The sequence below is a fragment of the Atractosteus spatula genome, chromosome 10, assembly GCF_055471065.1.
Source record: "Atractosteus spatula isolate fAtrSpa1 chromosome 10, fAtrSpa1.hap1, whole genome shotgun sequence".
Lineage (NCBI taxonomy): Eukaryota > Metazoa > Chordata > Actinopteri > Semionotiformes > Lepisosteidae > Atractosteus > Atractosteus spatula.
Genome location: NC_142715.1, coordinates 15,164,827 through 15,188,193, shown reverse-complemented (window position 1 = coordinate 15,188,193; position 23,367 = coordinate 15,164,827). Strand labels below are relative to the sequence as shown.

At 47.7% G+C, this 23,367-nt stretch overlaps 1 protein-coding gene, 2 non-coding genes and 2 pseudogenes across 3 annotated transcripts in view; 3 read left to right on the top strand and 2 right to left on the bottom strand.

The window, feature by feature from the left end:
- The window catches only part of LOC148825419 (uncharacterized), a 244,459-nt gene that overhangs the window by 52,038 nt on the left and 169,054 nt on the right, over nucleotides 1-23,367 (top strand). The gene's annotated exons all lie outside the window — the stretch shown is intronic.
- LOC148825437 (U1 spliceosomal RNA) lies at nucleotides 8,220-8,384 on the bottom strand. The gene has a single exon (XR_016092054.1). It is a non-coding gene; the product is annotated as a U1 spliceosomal RNA (small nuclear RNA).
- Nucleotides 12,435-12,553, top strand: LOC148825436 (5S ribosomal RNA; annotated as a pseudogene).
- Nucleotides 17,517-17,588, bottom strand: trnap-agg (transfer RNA proline (anticodon AGG)). Its single transcript has one exon. It is a non-coding gene; the product is annotated as a tRNA-Pro (tRNA).
- Nucleotides 22,623-22,741, top strand: LOC148825434 (5S ribosomal RNA; annotated as a pseudogene).

The window sequence follows — 23,367 nt, the reverse complement described above, 5'->3', positions numbered from 1 at the left end:
AGGCCTGCTGCTGGTGCTAACCTCGGGTGGATCCTCTGGTTATTCTCTGGCAACATCTGCTCTAGACTCTTAGAACAAAGGAAAGTTCTGGCACTCGGACACACTGGCCGTTCCGGGGTTGTCCGGGCTGAGTCTCAGGATGGTCAGGAGGCGTGCTGCGAGAATGTCCTGCCCTTGGGAGCCTTCTGCTCCTGGGCCGTCCTGCCCTGGAATTCTCCTTTGAATTCCCCTTAGAACAGTCCACAGAATTCTCCACAGAATCTTTTGAATCTCATTGAATCTCCCGAATCTCTCAGGCTCTCTGTGTTGCCTGTTTTTACCTGGAGGAACTTCAGCTCGCTGATTGGCTGAAAGTTCCATGGGCATCAGAGTCCCACGTGGGTTACTCGGCCCTACCAGTCCCTGATTGGTTGATCACGGTGAGATATGAGTCACTTACTCCTGACACTTAGGAATGCAGTCCAGATGTCCATCTGGCACTCCCTAGACAGATAGGCGCCAATGGATGACCATTGATCATGTAATGTTTCATAGCCGTTCAGGGACGCCAAATATGTAATCATAGTGGCTCTCTGAAGGCACCAGTTCTGTAGGGTTTGGGCATTTACTGAGACAATTATTAATTGTAGCAGTAAATCACAAAGTTGATTCTTTTGATGGCTTTAGAATCCAACCATGCGACATAACTCAAACAACGCACACACACAGGTACTAATACACGAGGATACATTTATTAATACATAAAATATGCATATAAACCTAACAGATCTTATCGAGAGGGTTATCAGAATACAAAAGGTATAGATTCAATCAGTTACGAAGTGTTACACATATCAAGAGGACATACGTTCAGTATATCATTCATTAAGACCGTTTCGTAAAGTGAACTTGGTTACAACTTCTACATTAGATACTCAAAACAAGTACATAACTCTTAGGAATTAAATTGATATCAACTGGTTGGGATAACAATTGAATTCTCGAGCTGTAATGCATTGAAGTTGAATACTCATCCAATTTCTGGGAATTCAGATCTCCTGCGGGCACAAAGAAACAGTTGCAGGCTGTTGCTGTCCAATCCGCGCTGTCTGGCTCGGTGCCAGGCTGTGCTGTGCGGCTTGCGACGGTGCGCTGCAGATGCTCACTGGCCTGCTAGTTAGTGTTGGCTTTAACTAGCAAAGTTTGCGCACAGGAGAAAAGATGACTGTGGGTCCCAGCAAGTCAGGAAGAGGACCGGTTCGTTCCTGATGAAGCGCTAGTTCTGAATAGTGATTCAGCTGTCCACAGTTCCGACCTGTTCACGAGGCCTGCTGCTGGTTACTCTCTGGCAACCTCCACTCTAGACTCTTAGAACAAAGGAAAGTTCTGGCACTCGGACACACTGGCCGTTCCGTGGTTGTCCGGGCTGAGTCTCAGGATGGTCAGGAGGCGCGCTGCGAGAATGTCCTGCCCTTGGGAGCCTTCTGCTCCTGGGCCGTCCTGCCCTGGAATTCTCCTTTGAATTCCCTTTAGAACAGTCCACAGAATCCTCTCCAGAATCTTACTGAATCTCTCAGGCTCTCATTGAATCTGAATCTCTCAGGCTCTCTGTGTTGCCTGTTTTTACCTGGAGGAACTTCAGCTCATTCATTGGCTGAAAGTTCCATGGGCATCAGAGTCCCACGTGGGTTACTCGGCCCTACCAGTCCCTGATTGGTTGACCACGGTGAGATATGAGTCACTTACTCCTGACACTTAGGAATGCAGTCCAGATGTCCATCTGGCACTCCCTAGACAGATAGGCACCAATGGATGACCATTGATCATGATAGCCAGACTTAGCTAAGTGCATCCCCGTTTGGGAGCTGTCCTAGGACCTTAAATCACCCTGCACTAATGGTCTCTCTGTGGCTGCACCACAGAGATGAACAGAGAAATGGGGCCTCATTTGGGAAGCTCAGAAACACTTAATTCTGCCTTATTATTAAGCCTCGCCGCTACATATCCCCCCTTTTTGAAGGTCACGAGGTCCTGAGGCGTTGTTGCCTTCAAAACAAAACAGAGTTAAGTGATGTCCCTTGTCATTAGAACATTAACCTTAAATGTCCACATTACTCCTCGAGAATTCATACCAGAACCAGCATTGGATGCAAACATTATGAACAACATCTGGAGTATGTATAAACACGGATCTCAGTCTCAGTCTAGGCATTACACATCAGGAAGTTCACTGTCAGTATCTGATACCTCTGTAGGAAGATATTTGGGGAGAAGTCACTTCCTTTCTTTTGACATGCTACCTTTGACTCATTCATGCTACCCGGAGTACATCTTGATGTGAGAGTACATCATTCAGAGTACACTGTCAGTCATGATCCAGCTACCCGGCAGCAGTGTTACAATAACACCAGTTCCTGTTCCCAGCCCCCCGATAAACCACAACACCTGTGTTGGGTGTCTGCTAGGGTGGTTTGGAGGTTTGTTCCATTAAAGCAAACTCAACTACCTGTACCTCTTCAGGCTTACTGTTTCTTGGATTTCTATCCAATTCCTTAGTGTGGCATCTGAAGGCATCCACGACCTCAAGTTTGGTCTTATATTGTCTGGTTCCAGACCGTACAGTGTTAAGTTACCATGCTGTACTATGGCCTCCTCGGGAACTTACAGGAACTGTTTGATTAGGTAGCTGCATTGCGGTAGCTGTATCATGCCTGTCACAAGTCATAGTGTCAGTTAAATGTGGTGTGTTGACCAGCCATTTACGTCCCACCTGCTCTTCATGGGGTTCATTAACCTCCCTCTGCCCATTAGTAGCTTTACACCCTTCATTGGTGAATCGTTTAGACACAGCCAATGGATAGCTTTGGTAGCCATACCCATCTCAAGATTTGGAACCGAATTCAATCTTGGATTGCCTTCTGGGTGAGCTATGAGCGATGGGGTTAATGTCACATACTCCTCTACTGAGAAGAGTGGAATCAAGTGGGTTGGGAATTGTGCCGTGGCTAGACTGGCTACAGTGGCACTAAACTCCCTTAACAGGTCTTGTGTCAACATTCTGGCCTGTTGCACACAAGCATAAACCCACTGTATAACACCAACAATCATGTCCACTGGTTGGGGAATAAGGTTTAACCCTGTTGCATAGGAAGTTGCCTGTAGGATTTTCCCTAAGCTTTCCAACTTTTGCTGCTGTCGATACAGTCTGTCACTACCCTCTGGCCTCTCTGACACCTGCCTTCTTGGGGCAGTCAGGGTGAGAGTGCCAGTAGCACACAAACCTACCAAAAAGAGCAAATGCACAACAGTGGTGGCAGCAATCAGTCCTCCCAAAAGTCTTTTAGGGTGGCTGATCCCAGTCATCTCCTTCTGAGTGACTGTTGCCTTTCTAAGCTGGCGCAGCGTGTACATGGTGTCTTTCTCAGTATGCCATGTGGCATCTTGGGCACCAACATCCTGGAAATCTGGGGAGATCTGACACAGCTGCTGATGCTGCTCCTCCATTTCCAGGGCATCTGCTTTTTCGATTTGTTCATGCCTGTGCTCTAGGAACCCTGCAGGGGGTGGTGCAGCGGTGGAGCATGCCTGACCCTCGGCTGAGTGGTCATCTGGAGCACCTGAGTGATCTGAGATTGTTACCCCATTCTCACTGTTCCGGTCCACCGTGCACACTTCCTGATTGAGGAATCCCTCTATCGGCATGTTTACAATCGTTCGCTGGGGGTAGGTGTAGGACACCTGCTCGCTCCCCCCTTCCCTCGCTAGGGGTTCAGGGAGCTGCCCCAGCACTGGGATAGCTAGTTCACTGTCTTCGAACTCGCTATCACCCACCAGGCCCATGTCAGTGCAGGCGGGGATTCTGACACCCCTCTTTGCGATGTCCTGCACTGACAGGCGGGTGGCTTGACCATCCAGCTCCAGTCTGGGTGAACCACTGTTGGTCAGACTCAGACTGACAGACTGAGCTGGTGGCTGTAAGAAAACCGGCTCGACTTTCATTCCCTGTCCCTTCTGGGGGACTGGGTGTGTTGGAAACCCTGCCGTTGAGGCAGGAACAATCAGGTCAGTCTCACTCACTACCTGGTAGTTGTGAGAAATAATGTTACCTGACTGCAGGTTCCCTGGGTCACAGCAGAGGGAATCGGCATCTGGGATCAGGTGTGTCCACAGCGCAGTAGTCTCAGCGTCCAGCTGGACCTCCTGTCTAACCTGTGAATGTTGCACCAGGGGCACCTGGCGGTGGCCCCGTGACAGCTGCTCAAGCAGATCCTCACTAATAGAGGACCTCTCAGGGCTAAGGGTGAGGGCTACATCACCAACCTGCTCTCCTGCCATCTGGATCCCTTCCACCACTGCAGGGTGGTGGTCCTGACCCCTCTTGGGTGCCAGGGTGCACAGGGAAAGCTCCTTTTCATCGCCAGGTGGGGAGATCTGCTCCTCTTTAGGGATGTAAAAGGGGTGTGCTTTACCTGGTGGATCAGGCGGCTGCTTGGAGCACCGCTCCTGTGGCATGGAGGCTGTTGTGACCTTGGCCAGGGCACGACTTCCCTGTATATCTGGGAAACAAGATAATATTTTTATTTCTTGTCCAGAGGGAACAGAAGGAATCTCCGCATAGGCTTCTGTGTTCGGTGGGCACTGTGTGAGCACAGTCTGCCTCTTGGCCCCCCTTTCCTTCTGTACAGAAGGCTTAGGAGCCTTGACCTGTTTCCACACTTTGCCTTTCTGGTGATCCACCAAAGGTTCCTCTCTGAGTCGCATGCCCTTTTCTTTTTCTACCCGTTTGAGCTTGCCGTGTGACATCAAACACCTTTCAACCTCAGTGTCAATCAGTGTCTCACTGGGTAAGACATCTCCCATGGCAGCCTTGAGGTAAAAGCTTCCTGCTTTTCCTCTGTGTTTTACTGCCTGCTCTGTGACTTCAGGGGTGGAGTCAGCACTCGCTTGGGAGTGGCTGACCTCATCCAGGCAGGAACCCTTCCGCTCAATCAGATAGACTGAGGGAGTGGGAGGGGGCGGGTCTCCGCCTCCTCCAGTGGAGAGTATCAGCTCATTCACGCTTCCGGCAGCCTTGGGGAGCGGTTGTCCCTGTCCTAATAAAGCTTGTTCAAGCCTGGCCAGGCGGGTGGCTACTGAATCCTTTTGTTCAGATTTTTCTAGCCCTTTCCCTCCCCCGGTGTTCTCATGGCACTTAGGACGCTGGGTGCGGTCCTGTGTGCCTGCTTTGGAACGGGGCTTAGCCAGCTCAGGAGCCTGTGCTCCTTCGAGCAGGGGGGAATTAACCCTGCTGGCTCTGACGGCGAACACAGTCGCTTTAGCAGCTTTTTGCTCAGAGCGACTTTGGACATCATACTCCCAGGCTTTCTGCACGAATCTCTTAATATCAGTCACTTTCATGGTCTGTGCATCTGTATGCATTAAGATCATCTTTCTGACTGATGGGTGGAGATTCGCAATGAATAAACCCTTGAAATGTATGTTCTCTTCGCAACCCTCATCATTTCGCCCTGCAAAATAAGTTCGTCTAAGTCTCTCGTAATATTCGCGAGGGGACTCTGCTCTCTCGTGCTTAATGTTAAGGGCGGCGGCTATCGCGGCAGTCGGGTCAATAAACGCACTGTATTCTTCGATAAGTGCTTGACATAGCTGCTCAAAGTCATTACAGACTTCTTTCATCTGCCTAGCCATCCACTCATGTACAGCTCTGCTGGTAGTTTTCCTGACCAGAAACACTTTCTCCTGTTCTGTGGCGTTTGGCAGGAACTGCAGGTTATACCTGAGGTCTTGAATATAACTCTCGATATTATTCTCTGACACTGCGGGGTCAAATCTCTCTATGTCCTTCGCTAGCTCTCTCAGAGAATGGAGATTTATTCTTCTAGCTTCTCCGCTGACGGAGATATGGAAGAGATCGTGGTCAGACTTGTCGCTGCTAGAGAGAGTGCTTAATAGCGACTCGAATTCAGACCTTTTAGCAACCATCGTTAAACTTAAAGAGTATTACTTTTAAGTACGAAATCACAGTTTTACCACAGAAAACCACAAGATCAAGTATGCAATCAACCCGGTAGATTGCAAAAGATCACAAAACAATCAAGCACTGCTTAAAGAGCAAGGGGAACTTTTTTCCTTTCGGCTTTCAGCACACTGTATTGTCGTGTATGAAACCCGCGGCGTTTTATATGAATTATTCCGCTTGGTTGACTCATTTCAGTCTTGCCACGCCCACCCAGGGACGCCATAAATGTAGTGTTTCATAGCCGTTCAGGGAAGCCAAATATGTAACGTTGTGGCTCTCTGAAGGCACCAGTTCTGTAGGGTTTGGGCATTTACTGTGACAATTATCAATTGTAGCAGTAAATCACAAAGTTGATTCTTTTGATGGCTTTAGAATCCAACCATGCGACATAACTCAAACAACGCACACACGCAGGTACTAATACACGAGGATACATTTATTAATACATAGAATATGCATATAAACCTAACAGATCTTATCGAGAGGGTTATCAGAATACAAAAGGTATATATTCAATCAGTTACGAAGTGTTACACATATCAAGAGGACATACGTTCAGTATATCATTCATTAAGACCGTTTCGTAAATGAACTTGGTTACAACTTCTACATTAGATACTCAAAACAAGTACATAACTCTTAGGAATTAAATTGATATCAACTGGTTGGGATAACAATTGAATTCTCGAGCTGTAATGCATTGAAGTTGAATACTCATCCAATTTCTGGGGATTCAGATCTCCTGCGGGCACAAAGAAACAGTTGCAGGCTGTTGCTGTCCAATCCGCGCTCTCTGGCTCGGTGCCAGGTTGTGCTGTGCGGCTTGCGACGGTGCGCTGCTGATGCTCACTGACCGGCTAGTTGTGTTGGCTTTAACTAGCAAAGTTTGCGCACAGGAGAAAAGTTACTGTGGGTCCCAGCAAGTCAGGAAGAGGACCGGTTCGTTCCTGATGAAGAGCTAGTTCTGAATAGTGATTCAGCTGTCCACAGTCCCGACCTGTTCACGAGGCTTGCTGCTGGTGCTAACCTCGGGTGGATCCTCTGGTTATTCTCTGGGAACCTCCACTCTAGACTCTTAGAACAAAGGAAAGTTCTGGCACTCAGACACACTGGCCATTCCATGGTTGTCCGGGCTGAGTCTCGAGATGGTCAGGAGGCGCGCTGCGAGAATGTCCTGCCCTTGGGAGCCTTCTGCTCCTGGGCCGTCCTACCCTGGAATTCTCCTTTGAATTCCCTTTAGAACAGTCCACAGAATCCTCTCCAGAATCTTACTGAATCTCCCAAATCTGAATCTTGTTGAATCTCCCGAATCTGAATCTCCAGGCCTGTGTTGCCTGTTTTTACCTGGAGGAACTTCAGCTCGTTGATTAGCTGAAAGTTCCATGGGCATCAGAGTCCCACGTGGGTTACTCAGCCCTACCAGTCCCTGATTGGTTGATCAAGGTGAGATATGAGTCACTTAGTCCTGACACTTAGTAATGCAGTCCAGATGTCCATCCGGCACTCCCTAGACTGATAGGCGCCAGTGGATGACCATTGATCATGATAGCCAGACTTAGCTAAGTGCATCCCCCTTTGGGAGCTGTCCTAGGAAGCCTTAAATCACCCTGCACTAATGGTCTCTCTGTGGCTGCACCACAGAGATGAACAGAGAAATGGGGCCTCATTTGGGAAGCTCAGAAACACTTAATTCTTTCTTATTATTAAGCCTCGCCGCTACATGTGTGACCCATATAAAAAAAAAAAACATTTGTAAAACGAATATCGAAGCTGCCTCTAAATCTGCAAATGAAGATGAGTCGATAAACCACTTGTTTTTCGTATAACTATACATATATTCATTTATTACTGATTTCATTCATTGAGCACAGATACAATAGACTGTTTGTGACTATTCACTGTTTGACATGTCTGCACTGGTACAGAACCTAGCAATCAGAAAACGGGTGAAACTGTCTTGAGAATTAGCATACAGTACCGAAGCCCCCATGACCAAATAAAGGATAACCTCGATAATCAGCCTAAATAATGCAGACTACAGCAAAACGACTGACTTTGAAAAGGGAATGAATGTCCGGAAGGAGTAGTGTAACCAGCTTGAAATGCTTCTCCGGACCTCTAACTAAAAGAAACCGGGAACCAGCAGTGGCTTTCGAACTGGGATCCTATCGCAGCACGTGGTGTCATAATTCTTCCATATCTGATATTGGACCAAGCACATCAGGGGAGAGCGCGAACGCAGTCCCCCACTACCAGAAATTATGCAGTCGAGATTCCCACATTTGGGGAATTCGCAGGGGTCAGCACAGCCGGAGTGCAATGGCCGAGCCTCGCCCTAGGTGAATCGATTTTTTAAGAACTTTATTTTCTTTTCACAAAAAAATACAGGACATCACAAATTAGAAAGCTTTACATTAATATACATACTTAAAACAGTATATATGATCACATCTCATTATATTTTGACATGGTACCAGTTACATAGCAACAATTTCTTTTTTTCTGGTGCAAATCACATTCTTTACTTAAACATGATAATGTTTTTCACAGTTTCTTGAGATATTGACCTATGCTCTCTATTTCCCACAGATTTTCTGCTTCCTCCCTCCCTTCTCTCCACAGATCTCTGAGGTAATAGTTCTCTAGGGTGATGAACAGGGCCAGGCTACCTGCTGCCTTGACTGGGACCTCGATGCCTTTGAACAGCCCCATGTTCCTCACTCTCCACAGGGCGTCTTTCCCACTGTTCACCACGGCCCAGATCCTGTCAAACACGTCAGGAGGAAGTTTGACAGGAGAGATGCCATTGTAGCGGCAATGCTTGTTAATAAGACAGAATTAAGCGGTGGTATGCTGTCCTAAATGAGGCCCCATCTCACCCTCCATCTCTGTGGTGCAGCCACAGAGAAAGTATTCATGCAGGCTGATTTAAGATGTTTTCTTTTGATAAGGGACAGCTCCCAGATGGGGATGCACTTAGCTAAGCCTGGCTATCATGATCAATGGTCATCCATTGGCGCCTATCTGTCTAGGGAGTGCCAAATGGACATCTGGACTGCATTCCTAAGTGTCAAGAGTAAGTGACTCATATCTCACCTTGATCAACCAATCAGGGACTGGCAGGGCATGGTAATACCACGTGGGTCTCCAATGCCCGCCAAACTCTCAACCAATCAGCACACATCTGTGTCTTGGTCAAAAAGGGACGCAAGCTCAGATCGGGGCTCTCCTTGGCCATTTTTGCGCATCCTCAGAGACAATCATGTGACAACTGCTGTTGTCTGCAAAGGGACTTGGACTTTGTTCTAAGCGCAAGGCCGAGGATCCCGTACGTACTCAGAATTCTACCAACGTGAATGCTCCGCTTGATCAACGGCAGCCTACAGTTGGACCCTCGTCGACAACCTGAATAGCTTATTCAGAAGCAGCGCTGGACCGGGAACGAACCAGCTTCTTCCCAGGCAAAAGAGTGACTTGTGAGGACTCGCGGTCACACTCTGTGCATAGAGACTTTCTACTAGCCAGCCGGACTACTGGTAGATCTCCTCGGAGCAACGACTGCCCTGCGCGCCGCAGTCAGATTCCTCCGCCCGTCCTACTCCGAGCTGTACCTCAACTGGTTGGCCGGTAGCCAGAGGACGCCGGGACAATGCCCATTGGACAACCGCTGGAACAGAGGCTGCGACAGAGCCTGTCAGCTGGCTTGGTGATCGTGCCGGGAAATTCAAAATCCATACACAGTGGATAAGTAAACCCCATGTTCTACATTGCGTCTCGAGAATTCAATTGTACCTCAACACAAGTTGTTATCAATTTAATTCATGAGTAATGTATTTATCTCCGAGTTTAGAGTAACAGTGGGTAATAACACTGATTAGCGATTTGGTAACCGAACGATATATATTGACATATATTCTCTGTTGTGTATCTCTTTGTGTTGGCATCTCTTCGAGATTATATACCTTGTATATTGATAACCCTCACAGTAAGGTCTGCCGCTCGTATCCAGGCAGACTAGTATATGTTTGGTGCACAATTTATGTATCTCGTGTATTGAACCCGTGTGTGTGCGTTGTTAGTTGTTCTGACGATTGATTTTCTAAAAGCCACAACGAACAACCTCGTGATTACTGCTACAATTAATAATTGTCTCAGTAAACCCATCAAACCTCTACAACCACGATACACCACCATAAACTATATTAATTTAGGAACATAAACATATAGTGTAAACTGTATATGGCTGGTATTGGTAGTTTAAAGAAAAAATACACACCAGTATTCCACTTTCTTCCTAAACATTTTAAGCATCAAAGTCTTACATGTAGTAAGATTTTACCACGTTTTGGAAACGTTTTTACATGCTCCTTCTGACCATCTTAAGTTTATATACTTTGTGAAAAGTCATAAGATATTAACATTTTCTGTGAATGTGCTCGTTATCTGAGTAAACAAAAGTATACTTTTAGAATTTGATTAATAGGGAATATAATATGGAATCACGTACCTAAAGAAATTAATAACGATATAATTATTTTTATGTACTGTAGCTCAAATAGTAGTATAATACACTTTCTATGGATACATGTGCTTCTACGCAACGCAGAAGCACATCCACAAGTAACATTACCTAGCTAAGAGAGGACATTGGCTAGCCAATATGATAAATACAGTGGAAAAAAGCAATTGGGAAAATAAGACCTGCTGATCTGTTATACATACCAGGAAGAGAACAGAATATGATTTTTTTCTGTTCAAAACGTGTGTTGTCTTTATGAAATTCATGTATTTTAAACGTTTAATTAAGAAGAAAAAAACTTACAGAAAGATACTAAGCTGATCACGAGATAGAAAGATCACCCGTTTTTCGCGCATAAAAAGTGGCTATTAACTGGGTGAACTGTTATTAACTGGAGTCAACTGGGTGAAAACACATAATATGAACATGAAACAAAACAAAAAATAAAAATAAGATACAATCTACAGACATTAAAACCGGTGTCATGGAAATATAACTATCAAGGAAGGCACAAGAGAGAGTTCTCACCTGAGTAAGGTCTTTATTTCAATATTGCGAGCCCTGCTGCCACTTCGCAAAGTGCAACCAGAGACTCAATTTGTTACAAGCAGTACAGGGTTTTTATAAGACGTTGCGCTGTAAAAAAGCTCAGCGCTTTGTCCCTTCTAAAACTTCCCCTTTCCCTAAGAGAAAACAGATTACATCAAAAAGTGAGAGAAGAAGCACTAGATATGTTATTCAAAGCTTATCAGTTACTTTCAGCTAATTCTAACGACCCAGACAGCATATATTGTTTTGGTACATTGTCTTCTAAAGTAACCTAAACAGTGTACTTTGTTGACGCACTGTTTTCTAAAATTCTGCACGTACTGTAGCACAGCAATTACATCCTTGAAATATATTATCTAAAAGCACCAATATATTTTTTTTACAAAGCTCTCTACATTTTAAGAATCAATTTACTTTCCACTTCAAGACTTATTCGGCTGGCGTTCTGGGAGTCGCGTATTTCAGAATTGTATTGAGATCGTTTTCCACAGAGCTCAGATGTCAAAGCACAGCAGCAGCTCTCCACAGCGATCCTCTATAGCGCCCTTTCTCCCGCAGCTCCGTCCTCATTGGAAGGAAGCAAGAGTGAAAGGCTGAAGTGAAATAGAGCGGGGACGAAGGCTGTGAAGAGAGAGAATGTGGGAAGAAGAGAAAAACGCAAGGGAAAAAAAGCAGCGTCGTAAGAGAGGTGACGGAGCTATCCTCTCTATAAGAAGGGTGCCAATGAGCTTTCCACTCGCTTGAGCTCATTTGATCTTTGAAACTAAGCAGCGACGGGCCTGGTTAGTACTGGGATGGGAGACTGCCTGGGAATACCAGGTGCTGTAAGCTTTTAAGCGCAGGAGGCGCCCTATCCCCGCTCGCTCGCTTATTCCCCTTTTCACACGTGCAGTGCGGCTTTTCCGTCTGTTTATTTGTCAGCTTTGGCGAGACACGGGTGCTTGTGTATTAGCGTGAGCGTTTTTTATTCTGATCATGAACAGTTTTACAAGTCCGCAAAGGATCGAGGAAAGGTTTATCGCCAGCTGAAAAGAGACACAGCGCTTCGGCTGTGGAGAATTGTTCGGCTGGCGTTCGGGGAGTCGCGTTTTTCAGAATTGTATTGAGATCGTTTTCCACAGAGCTCAGATGTCAAAGCACAGCAGCAGCTCTCCACAGCGATCCTCTATAGCGCCCTTTCTCCCGCAGCTCCGTCCTCATTGGAAGGAAGCAAGAGTGAAAGGCTGAAGTGAAATAGAGCGGGGACGAAGGCAGTGAAGAGAGAGAACGTGGGAAGAAGAGAAAAACGCAAGGGAAAAAAAGCAGCGTCGTAAAAGAGGTGACGGAGCTGTCCTCTCTATAAGAAGGGTGCCAGCGAGCCTTGCTCTCGTTTACGGCCACACCCCCTTGAGCACGCCTGATCTCGTCTGATCTCGGAAGCTCAACAGGGATGGGCCTGGTTAGTACTTGGATGGGAGACCGCCTGGGAATACCAGGTGCTGTAAGCTTTTAAGCGCAGGAGGCGCCCTATCCCCGCTCGCTCGCTCATTCCCCTGTTCACACGTGCAGTGCGGCTTGTCCGTCTGTTTATTTGTCAGCTTTGGCGAGACACGGGTGCTTGTGTATTAGCGTGAGCGTTTTTTATTCTGATCATGAACAGTTTTACAAGTCCGCAAAGGATCGAGGAAAGGTTTATCGCCAGCTGAAAAGAGACACAGCGCTTCGGCTGTGGAGACTTGTTCGGCTGGCGTTCGGGGAGTCGCGTTTTTCAGAATTGTATTGAGATCGTTTTCCACAGAGCTCAGATGTCAAAGCACAGCAGCAGCTCTCCACAGCGATCCTCTATAGCGCCCTTTCTCCCGCAGCTCCGTCCTCATTGGAAGGAAGCAAGAGTGAAAGGCTGAAGTGAAATAGAGCGGGGACGAAGGCAGTGAAGAGAGAGAACGTGGGAAGAAGAGAAAAACGCAAGGGAAAAAAAGCAGCGTCGTAAAAGAGGTGACGGAGCTGTCGTCTCTATAAGAAGGGTGCCAGTGAGCCCTGCTCTTGCTTACGGCCACACCCCCTTGAGCAGGCCCTCTGATGTCACAGGGGCGTAGTCAGCGTGAGAGCAGGAAGAAGGAGAGGAATAGAGGATTTGTTTGTCTCAAGTAAGACTTTGTTTTTTGTGAATTTTTGTGGTTTTTTGGTGTTTTTGGTTGATTTTTGAAGCCCTCCCCTTCAGCCTAGTGCTGTTTGGGGAGGGGAGAGACTTTTGGTTTTTTGTTGTTGCTTTTTTGTTGCTTTCTGAGTCCTGTTTGTGTTTTAATGGAAGGAAAAAACATGGAGGCAGAGAATGTTATTGTAGTGGAGGAGGAGAGTGGTGTAGGAAAGAGAAGGATGAGGAATTCAGACCGATCCCCCCGGCGGGTTTTTGCAAGGGCGCATACTGTTGTGGTGGATGTGAGCGGCATGGAGAAACCATCTGCTATTATCGCAGCAGTGCACAGCGTCTGTGGGGAGGGCTCTCTTTTTGCCTGCCGCCCCCGGACGCCAAAAGAGTTTGAACTGACTCTGGACTCAAAAGATCATGGGGACGCGGTGGCTGTGGGGCTGGATGTGCAGGGCACACCCTGCTACTGCCGCTGGCTGGAGCCGAAGGAGGTAGTGGTGTCCTTCCTCCACCTCCCGGCATATATCTCAGACGAGACTATCAAGGAGAAGCTGAGTAGCTGGGGGGTGAGAGTGATTTCTGACATCAGGATGCGCCACTACCCTGGGACCACCATTGCTGATGGCACGAGGTTTGTTCGGATTCGCTTTCCCGAGCATGTAGCCTCGTTGCCGTACAGCACCCGCTTCGCCACGGCAGAGGGGGACCAGTACTTCAGGGTCCTCCACGACCAGCAACAAAGGGTGTGTCATGTCTGCCTGGACTCGGGGCACATCGCCAAGGACTGCCCTGAGTTCCTCTGCTATGAGTGCAGACAGCCCGGCCACCGCGCCAGGAACTGCACCGCTGCCAAGTGCCCGGACTGCCTCCATGCGCTCATGAGCTGCAACTGCGAGCCGGAGCTGGAAGATCCAGCCGCCGCAGGAGCAGCTGCCCACAACGCCGAGGGGGGTTGAAGATGGACTACAAGTGGCCGCTGCAGCTGACCATGGAGAGTTGCCAGCAGCGGCGCCCCAGGACCCCAGTGAGCCAGCAACGCCCCAGCCAGTGATGGGGGAGAGGCAGAGAGAGACCCCTCTAATACTGGGTACAGCGCAGCAGAAAGGAGCCTGGGACCAGCCAGCATCTCCACCAGCAGAGGCGCCCCGTTGCCCTAACAATCCTGCTGCGTCCCACTCTGTGCCGCAAGAGAAGCGGTGGGAGGTTGCTCCACAACAGGCGGTGGTGCAGCGTGATGCAGCTGAGATCCTACGGGCACCACCACCACCAGAGGCGGCCCCTCAGCGTACCAGTGGGCTTATGACACCCCAGCCTGTGCAGGGAGAGAGGCAGAGGGAGGAGGTGACGGCACCAGCACCACCACCACCATCACCATCAGCGGTGCCCCAGCTTACCGGTGAGCCAGCAGGGCCCTCTTCTGGGTCCAGGGATGAGAAGCCTGCTGGGGTCAACAAAGGCGCTGCTGTGAGGCGTGTGACCAAGCGGCAGCGGCAACAGCGACAAGAACCTGGCAAGGTGGACATAGGCCCAGACGAACAGACACCCGAGGACCCAGAGGAGCCTGAGGGGAAGCGCCCGGTTGCCCTGCAGCAGCCACAAGACACCGCCCTGCCAGGTGAGGGAGCCTCTTCAATACTCGGGCAGGCACCGTTGGCAGAGACTGAGGAAGGGGAGTTGGATATGGTCATGGGAGGAGAGGTAGGGGAAGTGGTGGAAGAAGGAATGGAGGATGGGTGTCTGGAGATGGATGGGGCAGGGACGGCGGAGGGGGAATTACAGAGCATGAAGATGGAGGGGGAAGGGGAGGTGGTGGAGATGGATTGGGTGGAGAGGGAGGACAGGTAGGAGGGGGAGGGGAGTGGGCGAGCCGGGGTACAACTGCCTGGGCCCTCGAGACTTGCGGGGCTTGCATCTACAGGCTGATGGTGGCGAAACGCTTCAGAGTGCCGGTCTCAGAGGTGTTCTGGGGTAAGATCTTCCCCCAGCTCGAGCCAGGGCGTACTTGACGGATCTGCTGGATGGCCTGTTTCGCTCTGTTCGAGGAGCTGTTCTTGATGGGGTGCCCTGGAAAGAGCTGTTCCTCTTTGCGTACCGCGGGTCTGAGGGGGGGGTGGGTTAACGCCATTTTAGTGAACCTCCTCCTCAGCCTAGCGAGGACAGCTGTCTGGGAGAGGAGGAACCTCATGATGTACAATGGCCTGAAGCTAGACCTTGTCAGGGTGTACATTGCCAGGGTGAAGGAATGCTTCTCTCTCAGCCTGGCCTACTGCAGGGCTGAGAGGCGGACGGCCGACTTTCGCAGGATCTTCTTAAAAAATAACATCTTTGTGGACCTGCGGGAGGAAGGCCTGTAGGCTCTGAGATGGGGGTGTCTTTGAACAAAAGACACACACGGCTCCACCCTTTTCCACCCCTGAATAGCATTGGCGAGTTGAATAGCATTCAATTCACATCGAATAGCATTGGCCCCTGAATAGCCCCTGAATAGCATTGGCGAAACTCAGCACTGGGCCACTGGGCACAATTTCCCACCATTTCCATAGTGTAGTGGTTATCATGTTAGCCTCCCACGTGAAATGTCCCTGGTTCGAAACAGAGCAGCTTTTTTTGTTGCCATGCACACTGTTTGGGGATTCACCTAGCGCTGTGATCGAACAGACCCACTCACCTCTTAGTGTGGCGGGATCTGCACAGTGCATGTCGCAGCGCTTTCTGCTTTCACTTCAATGTGCTTCCTGATGTCGAGTTGTGTGCTGTGCAGAGGCTCTGAAAGTGAGAGCAATGAAAAGGTGCACAGCGCTGTGAAAGAAAACACAGAGAAGTGAAAGGCAGTCCTTTCTCTATGACCGGGGTAAAGTTAGCTTGAAGTTTGAAAACGATTTTGGCACGCCTGTAGTGCTTTCGCGAAATCTCTTAGAGTTACAAAAACACTTGCTTTGTGTATAAAATGCATTGTGAATGCTTTCTCAGCCTTCACTTTGTCATTTTTATGACATTTTTTTTACCACGCTCGAATATTGTTTTGTCCATATCTTCACAATGGAAGCACAGAACGTCTTCAAACCAAATGCATTTTAAAGACCGCAACTTGTGGAAATTTCCACAGTCTCTACATCAAACTTTCAGTGAGCTAATTTCGTTTTTTAAACCTCCGGTTTTTCATCGATGCGTAATTACGCACTAACTGGAACCCGGGGGACCGCTGTGTGCACATGTTCACAATGCGAGAAATACTGTTCAATACGGCTTCATGCGAAAAACCCGTATATGACCTTAGGAAGCAGAACAGTGCAGTCTCCAATTACCCAGACTGTAAGATGACAAGATGAGTTGATGGAAAGAGCACAAAAGTTCAGCTCGTACAATAGGCAACGAAGGTCCCAGCGTCATCATCGCACTTGAAAGGACTGCCTTGCAGACCAAGGGCAGTGGGCGGTGCCCGGTAAGAGGGGCAGAGGCGGTAAGACATGATGCTGAGAAGCATGAAGTTAGGGGGATTAGCTCAAATGGTAGAGCGCTTGCTTAGCATGCAAGAGATAGTGGGATCGATGCCTGCATTCTCCAGGTCTGAGTTTGGGGCTCCAGGAGCCTGGTGTTCTCCTTTAGCCTCTGCGACTTCTGACAGGTGCTCCTCCATTGCGGAGAGAACGTCCTTCAGTTGTCAAGCGTTGAAGGGCCACACCTCCTTCCCAACCTCAGTCTGTACTGAGTGCGTCTCCGGCATTTTCTCGTCCAATTTGTCAGCTTAGCAAGTGAAAATTATATCTGAGTGAAAACAGTGCTGATAATACTCTCACGAATTGTTAGAAGACGTGCTTTTGATCATCGATTGCTTAACAATCACATTCGTTCGCCTTGAGCCATCAAGCTCGTAGTTTTCCTTCAAATCTTGAAAGCTCTCAGTGAGAACATCATAGGCTGCAGGACGCCCCGTAACTTGAGTACTTCAACAGAAAGAAGAGCAGACAGCTCCACAAATATGCGAGGCGCAGAGAGCGCAAGGCGAGCCGCACACGTTTCGGTGGCTGAGAGAGGGCAGTTTTTGCTTCTGCATTTCCCAAGTAAGGACACATGACAACAAGCAATCGCGGTGCTCATCTACAACATAGTGGTGATGAGTTTTCAGTACGTGTTCTTTTGAACGAGCAATGAGGTTGCCGCCTTGGACAGCTGACTGCACGCTCTCATTGAGCCACGTGATGAGTATTCACCAGGCTCTTTCAGTCAGTAGTCACATTCCATCGTTTGCCATAAGCAGACGCTGGGAAGTGATGTGGATATCAGTTCCCAGTCTTGTGGACGAGGAGGAAAAGGGCACACAAGGGCTCGTCCGGGAGTTGAACCCGGGACCTCTCGCACCCTAAGCGAGAATCATACCACTAGACCAACGAGCCACAGCAGCCCTTTCCATTTCAATCTGTCAGCGAGCTTGAGGACGGGAGGAGAGGCGTCATTCGCTCGTCCAGTTAGACCTTCATCAATAAGTCAAGAAAGCCGCAATTACACGACTGCCTTGCAGACGATGGGCAGTGAACTGCGCCCGGTAAGAGGGGAACAAGCGGCACTAGGTGACGCCGAGGCATAAGCCCCAGCGAGGGGGCTTAGCTTGTATGGTACAGCGCTTGCTTTGCACGCGAGAGGTAGCGGGATTGATTCCCGCATCCTCCAGGTGTGTGCTTAGAGCTTGATGTGCCGAAAGGTGTCCTTTAGCCTGTGGTCACGCCTTGCATGGAGAGCATCGTGCAGCTGTCAAGTGTTTCACAGCCACGCCCCCTTTTCATCTTCTCTCTGGCATAAGCGTCTCCGCCACTCTCTCTTGACATTTCATGTCAGCATGTCAGAAGTTCGAGTGACGTTTTTAATGGATGAGTGAGGGCACGATGCTGAAGCAGAGAGGCCACTTCAGCTAGAGAGACTTGTGCTAGGTGAGATCTGAAAGACGGACTCGCAACACAAACAGACCAAAAAAATATCGGTGAGATCAAAAGGCAAATGCAACATCCAGCAGAGGGTGTCGCAAGATTAGGGAACATGCGAGTGAAATCCATGTGAGGCAAACTTTCCAGCACGTCCGCTGCAGCTGGCGTCATTGGCGTAGTAGGTAGTGTGTCAATCTCATAATCTGAAGGGCGTGAGTTTGATCCTTACACATGGCAGGGCTGCTTCCTCTTTTGCTCTTTTCAAACACTTGCGGCAACTGTTCGCTCATAACCACGTCTGGAATGTGTGACCTTTACACGGGGGAGAAGCAACGCCGCATCCCTTTTCTAAAGAACATTCACATTCAGAAATAAGTCAAGAAATTTGCCATTACTTTCGCTCGCGCTGCTGTCAGCCTGCCCATGTTGCCAAAGAAAGATTCACTCGACGTCAACATGACAGTACAGTACCACACTCCGTAAGCAAGAACTTCAGTGTTTGCAGTCACCCAATATGCCGATAGTCAAAGGAGCACAAAACACGAAGCGTCAAAAGACAAGATGAGTTGATGGAAAGAGCGTTGAATTGATTAGCACAAAAGTTCAGCTCGTACAACAGGCAACGAAGGTCCCGGCGTCATCATCGCACTTGAAAGGACTGCCTTGCAGACTAAGGGCAGTGGGAGGTTGCTGTTTTGAGACGGAGGCATTGGGATGGTGGGCCGAGATCTATTCTTCTTAAGGAATTCTTCATCGTGAAAGATCGGTCCACAGGTCATCCAAAGAACTCAGGGAATCATGTGCTTCTGAAGGGAGTGAGGTGCTGAAACACATGACATGCCCCCTTGATCTCACATGCACAATTCTGCTGCAACATGCACAGCTACCGTCCACACCAGGCAGTGGGGCTTCAGCAGAATTTGCTACGCCACCTGCAATTACATATCCAGCTGCACACATATACATGGCCCTTCTGTCCTTTTCAGGATCTCAAAAAAAAGCATAGCGTGGTTTTCCTGCCACCTGATTGACCTCATCTCCCTCAGAATGTGCCCCGCCACATTCATTGCTGAAGCAGGACAGAGGCTAACGGACACGTCAGAACAGTGAGGTTCAACGATCTCTCCAAAATATTGTGGTTGTAGTGGAAGAGATATGTTTTAAATTGTACCTTGGTATTTCAAACTCTCTCTAGAATGTTATGCATTTCTATTTTATTTTGACAGGAACTGTTAAAAGGCTAATGACACTAGATGAAAAGAGAAGAAAGAAAACACAACATTTCAGCCGTGAAGCCCTCACACCTGAAGAAGGCTCCACGGCTGAAATGTTGTGTTTTCTTTCTTCTCTTTTAAGCATGGAATAGACCCATTACTTGTTCCTTTGCTGCCTACACATGCTGACGCAGCTCCCCACCTGAACTGCTAATGATACTAGATGCCTGGTAGTTTGTGGTACTTGGTTATTGTCTTATGTTTGCTCAAACTGCATATGTGTGATTGCATATTTTTGTGTATTTTCATATGTCAATATTTAATTCACTGACATTCCTGTATGCTTGTAAGGAAGGCAGATTGGATTTGACACAGGACGCCTGCTCATATATGTTAATCTTTGTTGGGCTAGAAAAACAATGATAAAAAGTGAATGAAAAAAGATCTCTCCAACATTTCCCTTCTCTTGGCCATGGTTACACTGCCCTTTCTTTCTGTCTTTTGTCCTTCTACAAAGATTCCAGGGCTCTTTATCCACCATAATATCAGAAGCCAAAAATAACCATCTAATGTGTAAACAGCATTTGTAATGTTGGTAGCTGGAAGAGGTTAAGTATGTTTGCAAGACCTAGTTGATTACACCAGACTTACTTTGTTGTTGTCAGTTTTTTTTTTCTCTTTTAAAGGCTGTGCTGGACTGTACCACTATCATAGAAGATTTTTTTCAGGACACATCACAGTTCCATAGTAGAAGTTATCAATAGTAGAATTCCATAGGACATTATTTATCAACATCTAACACTACCCAGTGTGAGACTCTGCCAGTAAACCTCAGAGCATTGAGTTCTCCACTGGTGAAGATGGCTTTCTGAAGTCATGAAGTCCACTGCTGGGGTGCCTGAGAGACAGTGATTGAATCCTGGCTGGAATTAGGCTCTCTGTTAGTGTTGATCTGTGGGAATTATGTGGTAAAAAGGGAAAACTCCTTTACTTTAGTCACTTTGAAAGTTCAAATGTACAGATCTTCAGAAACCCCAGTCTGAAGGATGAAGCAGGTTCTGCTCAAGGAATTGCCTACGTTTTGCTCCATTCACTCCAAGCAGATAGTCCAACATTTGCCTTCTCTTGGCCATGATTACACTGCCCTTTCTTTCATCTTTGTACTTCTACAAAGATTCCAGGACTCTTAATCCACCATAATATCAGAAGCCAAAATTAACCTTCTAACATGTAGAAATCATTTCCAATGAAAGGAGGTGGAAGGGTTTAAGAATGTTTATAAGACCTGGTTGATTACCACACATAGACATACTTTGTTGTCAGTTTTTTTTTCTCTTTGAAAGGCTATAGGAGGGGTGTGATGGACTGTACCACTATCATAGAAGATGTTTTTCTTCTAAGGACACTTCTGTAGCGGCAAGGCGTATTTAAAATATAGGAATTAAGTTTGCTGCTCCCTTGCCAGTCCCTCTCTCCCTCATCTCAGTGCAGCTGGATACAGAGAGGCCATTCCATCTGGTTCACATTTAAGGTGTTTTTCTAGCTCATAGAGTTTCCTCATAAGGAACAGCTCCCAAGGCTGATATTCACCATCCACCCTAAGAAATGGTCATCTCTGGTGCCTTACTGTCTGGGAGATTCCATGGGAGAGTCTCATCCCAAGGTTTACAACCCTAAGGTCAGAGGTCATTGTTACTCATCCTCCACCTCAATCAGCCAATCAGGAACTGGAAGGGCAGGGTAACCCCACGTGGGTCTCGAATGCCCGCGGAACTTTAAGCCACTGAACTACTGTAGTTCCTCCAGATAAAAAAGGCAGCACAATGCCTAGTTAGTGTTGGCTTTAACTAGCAAAGTTTGTGCACAGGAGAAAAGATGACTGTGGGTCCCAGCAAGTCAGGAAGAGGACCGGTTCGTTCCTGAAGAAGCGCTAGTTCTGAATAGTGATTCAGCTGTCCACAGTTCCGACCTGTTCACGAGGCCTGCTGCTGGTGCTAACCTCGGGTGGATCCTCTGGTTACTTTATAGCAACCTCCGCTCTAGACTCTTAGAACAAAGGAAAGTTCTGGCACTCGGACACACTGGCCGTTCCGTGGTTGTCCGGGCTGAGTCTCAGGATGGTCAGGAGGCGCGCTGCAAGAATGTCCTGCCTTTGGGAGCCTTCTGCTCCTGGGCCGTCCTGCCCTGGAATTCTCCTTTGAATTCCCTTTAGAAAAGTCCACAGAATTCAGAATTCTCCTGAATCTCTCAGGCTCTCTGTGTTGCCTGTTTTTACCTGGAGGAACTTCAGCTCGTTCATTGGCTGAAAGTTCCATGGGCATCAGAGTCCCACGTGGGTTACTCGGCCCTACCAGTCTCTGATTGGTTGATCAAGGTGAGATATGAGACACTTACTCCTGACACTTAGGAATGTCCATCTGGCACTCCCTAGACAGATAGGCGCCAATGGATGACCATTGATCATGATAGCCAGGCTTAGCTAAGTGCATCCCCCTTTGGGAGCTATCCCTTATCAAAAGAAAACATCTTTAAATCAGCCTGCATGAATAGTTTCTCTGTGGCTGCACAACAGAGATGAACAGAGAGATGGGGCCTCATTTGGGAAAGCCCACAACACTTAATTCTGTCTTATTAACAAGCATTGCTGCTACACCCCCTTAAGCATGCCTGCTCTTGTCTGATCTCAGAAGCTAAGCAGGGACAGGCCTAGTTAGTACTTGGATGGGAGACTGCCTGGGAATACTAGGTGCTGTAAGCTTTTAAGCGCAGGAGGCGCCCTATCCCCGCTCGCTCGCTCATTCCCCTGTTCACACGTGCAGTGCGGCTTTTCCGTCTGTTTATTTGTCAGCTTTGGCGAGACACGGGTGCTTGTGTATTAGCGTGAGCGTTTTTTATTCTGATCATGAACAGTTTTACAAGTCCGCAAAGGATCGAGGAAAGGTTTATCGCCAGCTGAAAAGAGACACAGCGCTTCGGCTGTGGAGACTTGTTCGGCTGGCGTTCAAGGAGTCGCGTTTTTCAGAATTGTATTGAGATCGTTTTCCACAGAGCTCAGATGTCAAAGCACAGCAGCAGCTCTCCACAGCGATCCTCTATAGCGCCCTTTCTCCCGCAGCTCCGTCCTCATTGGAAGGAAGCAAGAGTGAAAGGCTGAAGTGAAATAGAGCGGGGACGAAGGCAGTGAAGAGAGAGAACGTGGGAAGAAGAGAAAAACGCAAGGGAAAAAAAGCAGCGTCGTAAAAGAGGTGACGGAGCTGTCGTCTCTATAAGAAGGGTGCCAGTGAGCCTTGCTCTTGCTTACGGCCACACCCCCTTAAGCATGCCTGATCTTGTCTGATCTCAGAAGCTAAGCAGGGATGGGCCTGGTTAGTACTTGGATGGGAGACTGCCTGGGAATACCAGGTGCTGTAAGCCTTTTATTGCAGGAGGCACCCTATCTCCACTCACTCGCTCATTCTCCTTTTTACACGTGCAGTGCGTCTTTTTGGCTTTTTATTTGTCAGCTTTGGTGAGACACAGGTGCTTGTGTATTAGCATGAGCGTTTTTTATTCTTATCATGAACCTTATATACTGTATCTCTACATCCTTTAACGGCAGGTGCCTGGGTGTTGACATGTTGTGATGTAATATTTATTTTAAAAGTAAACATTTTAGTAAAGTCTGTTATATTGTTAAAATCTATAAGCGTTATAAATATCAATTTTTGCTCGTGCTTATAAGTTATTGCTGCTAAATGTGTCTTATTCAATTATTTTAACACTTTTATGACCTATCCACTAAAATATAAAGACCCGCCCTACAATGCTCTTCTCAAAAGATAAAATAAGTTTTACATTTTTTGATTCAATGTAATTTCTTTTCTAGAGAAACACACATCATTTGAGGCTTGGGTTGCATGTTAATATTTTTAAGGTTTAAAGACTTTACGTTCACAGTACGTGGAAAATCATTTCAAACTTTTGAAAAGTTGTTGAGAATTTGTCATTGAAATAAGCTTACATATTTTAATTCAACGTGATTACTTTTCACTCTCGATAAA